Here is a 4248-nt window from a genome sequence, read left to right as displayed (position 1 = left end):
GCCGCCGCGGTCTCCTCCAGTAGCGCTGCTGCTGTCCCTCCTTCTCCGCTCTCCGGCGTCGTCGCCGGTCGGGGCGAGAGAGAGCGTACCGTTTTGCGAGAGAGACGGGGTTTGCTTCCATGAGGTGGGACGCGTGGGTCATTTCCCGGCGGTTTCCACGGGGTTTAGAAGGGATTAATCCAGACCGGGTCTAACCGAAGGCTGTTATAAGCCAGACCGGGATTCGACCCCGGCCGGGGCGAAACCCACGGCGGGGTTTGGGCTGTTCGGTTGCAACAAAATTGAAGGGGTTTGAAGTGGATTGGGGCGGATTATATCCCATACAAGTCAAAATCTCACTCAATCCCTTCCAAACCTCTCCAATCCCCTCCAGGAGAAGTTTAACCGAACAAGGCTTCAAGGGTAATACCAATGTCACTAATTCATTATTTCTTAGAAAACTTCATTATTTTGATTTTGATTTAGTTTTATTTTTATTTATTGTCTTCCTAAAGGTTATTACTAAGACTTCTAACTCATTCTTTCTTAGAAAAACTTCATTATTTTTATTTTCATTTAGTATTGGTTTTATTTTATTTCTTATTTAATTGTAACACAAGTGCCGCTAATTCATTCTTATTATGAAATTTCCTTTATTGCAAATATTTCACTATTATATGCTTATTCTTGCATGTTAGAAAAAAATCATAATTTATGTGTAAATTGTGTGCGATTTTCATCACTATTTGTTTTTTATTTTCTTTCTTCCTAAAGTGTAATAGCAATGTCATTAATTATTTTTTAGAAAACTTCATTGTTTTTATTTTCTTTTGCTTTTTGTTAAATTTACTTTCTTCTCTAAGGGTAATGTGTACATAATTCATTCATTCCATCTTAGCAAACATTTTTTAATGAAAATTCCACTTTTGTATGCTTACTCTTTCATATTATAAAAAAATGCAATTTCAATGTAAATTGTGTGTCATTATTTCATCTGCATTTTCTTCATCTTTAAGGTTAATACTAATGTCAGTTAATGCATTGTTTCTTAGAAAAATATTACTATTTTTGATTTTGTGATTTCGCTTAGGTAGTTACTTCTTTTCTTTCTTCTCAAAGGGTAATACCAAAACCAATAATTCATTATTTCTTACAAAGCTTCATTATTTTGTTTTTGATTTAGTTTTTGTTTCATTTTATTTATTCTTTATTGGTAATACCAATGTCTCTAATTCATTACTTCTTAGGAAAATTTCTTTCTAGTGAGAATTCTTCTATTATATAATTATCTTGCGTATTATAAAAAGTGCAATTTCTGTGTAAATTGTGTGCAAATTTCTCTTTTTTTATTTTCTTCTTTCTTCTTAAGTGTTAATACCAATGTCACTAATTCATTCTTTCTCAGAAAACTTTATTATTTTTTATTTTATTTTATTTCTTCTTAAAGTGTAATACCAAAGCCTTTAATTCATTCTTTCGTAGAAAAACTTCATTATTTAATTTTTCATTTAGTTTTTGTTATTTTATTTCTTAGTTAATTGTAACTCAAGGCCACTAATTCATTCTTTCTTAGGAAATTTTGTTATTGCGAATATTTCACTATTATATGTGTATTTTTGCATATTGCAAAAAGCACAATTTCTGTGTAAATTGTATGGACAAAATCATTATTTGTTTAAATTTGTGTATATATTTTTCTTCTTGAAGGGTAATAGAAATACCACAAATTTATTGTTTCTTAGAAACCTTTTTTGCTTCATTTATTGAAGGCAACACCAGCCCAAGTATTAAAATTTCACATGACTGACCTTTTTCTTCCTTTGGTTATTGGGTTAATAGTGCACACCTCCTCGTGAGTTTGCAGTGCATGTGCAGAACGACGTAGTTTCCTCAGGAACTAATTTAATATTTTCTCCATTTGAAAGTTCTGGGCATTTTGTTGATGTACATGTTAGTAAGTTATATGTTGCAGTAGCACACTTTTTTAGATAATGTATGTAGCACGTGTGTTGAATTTTTTTGTATGCAACACATCTTAGTAACTCTGAAGGTCTAACTTTTTTTCCATGGATCTTTGAAGTCTAACTGTTGGAATGAAAAAGATGACCGTCTAAAAGCCTCAAAGCATTGAAAATTTGGAATATATGGGACCTATCATGTGCAAAGCCCGGTAGTCTATGTGCTTGCTCGCTACATTTGTCTATTGTGTGGCATGTAGAGTCTTGAGATGTTACAGGACACACGCACATGGCCCAAGCAATCAATGTTGGGAAACTTTTGTTAATGGGCCTATTACATTGATTCCTTGCTAATGGGCCTGCTAAGCAGCTGGCCCACTCTGTACGCTCGGAACTTAATTTGATCGCGAGAACGATTGAAGCAGTTTTTGGTCAGTCGACTGAACCAAATTCTGTTTTCAATCGACTGACATCTAGCCGCTCCCATTTTTGAATAGTATACACCGGTAGTTGTTCACATACATGACCGGTAAGGCCAACTCTACGGCGTCGACCTATTTCGTCTGGTCGCGTTCATTTTGATTTGAGCAGACAGAAAATGCGGTCCAAAGCGCCGACGCAAACGGATGGGCATCTGTTTTTTGTTCGTTTAGACCCATTTCCGACTTAAATTTGGACTCATTGCGTGTCCACGACACTTCCGTCGTCCTTCATTGGTTCACCCCGTCCGTGGAGCACATACCATTCTTTCCCACAACAATTACCACGCCCTCTTCGCCATCACATCCGCCGCCTACTTCCGGCCTCTGCGCCAACGCCCCACCCCCGCCGTCACATCCACCGGTGGCTCCATGTTTTGCCGCATCTAGGGCCGTCCACTTTTACCATCAAAATTTTGAACAGAGTGGGCGTCGAAGGGGTGGTTTTTGTGTGAAATTACTGTTCAGGCCCACCACTACGCGCACGTGGGAGGCATCAACATTGCCACGTGTGTCGACTCGCTTGAACCGTTCCACTTGACGCAGAGCCATTCATCATCATTGGACGGCTTGCTCGCGTGAACTCGAGACAATCATGCACGCAACTGCATTTTAAGCAATTGGGTTGTTTATACGGGTTGGTGGACGAACTATTCAACTCTCTTGCAGGCCCATAAACAAGCGAACAGAAAGCAAAAAAGAGCCGAACCCCTCCTCCTCCCCATGACCAGATAACGGGCACGCAGTAAAAGGAATAGAAACAGGCCAAAAGCAGGGTGAATCCTATTTGGTGCTTCACACGCCCATTAATGTGTATTAGAACCTTTTCTTTCTTTTATTCTTTCTTTTTCCTTTTTCCTTTTTTTAGTTTTCCCCTTTAGTTTTCTATTTTTTCCCTTTTTCCTTCTTCTGGGGTCAATGAATTGTTTGCAAATACGTGAAATTTTTCTTCAAATCAATGAACTTATTTTGAAATTCGATGAACTTTTTCAAATTTGATGAACTTTTTGTCAAATCGATGAAATTTTTCCCAAATTTTTCATATTCAGATGAACTATTTTCAAAATTGATGATTTTGTTTTCAAATTCAACTAAATTTTCTAAAATATTTTTTGCAAAAGCCATGAACCTTTTCTGATTATGTGAACATTTTTTCGAAATCATGAACCTTTTTACAAAATCCATAACCATTTTTTTTCAATTGTGATGTTTTAAAAATCGACAAACTTTTTTCCAAAATCGATGAACTTTTTTTCAAAATCAATCAACATTTTTCAAATTTTTGTGAACTTTTTTTCAAAATCAATGAACATTTTCTAATTTGTAAACTTTTTTGAATACATTAACTTTTTTCTAATTCATGGTTTTTATAAATCTGTGAAATTTCAAATGTTGTTCACATTTTTTCTATAAAATTCACGTTATTATTAAAATGTATGTGCAATAAATAGCGTGCTTGCAGTTTGTTCTTATATATTTCACGCTGCAATCATTCACCTTGTCCTAGTAGCTCCAGTGGTTAGGCAACGTGCACCACATCTGAACGATGTGACCTCAAAACCTCGTGTTCCTAGGCTGGCCTACCAGGTGCAGCATTGGGCGCCAGTTCCCTGATCTGGCGCTTAAAGCGTCGTATAGGAGCTCCCCAAAATCAGTGAACGCAACGAAGTGAGCGCGTGAGAGTGAAACAACGGGCGTGTTTGGTTGCCTGCATGAGGCCCGGCCTGGCTCGCGCGGGACGCAAACGGGCCGATTGGTTGCCTGCTTTTACTATTGGGCCTGCATGGCACGATGTTTAAAGCACTCATGGGCCTGGCTCCCCGGGAACGCTC

Source organism: Triticum aestivum, chromosome 3D (assembly GCF_018294505.1).
Source record: "Triticum aestivum cultivar Chinese Spring chromosome 3D, IWGSC CS RefSeq v2.1, whole genome shotgun sequence".
NCBI classification, from domain to species: domain Eukaryota; kingdom Viridiplantae; phylum Streptophyta; class Magnoliopsida; order Poales; family Poaceae; genus Triticum; species Triticum aestivum.
This window is presented reverse-complemented; position numbering follows the sequence as displayed.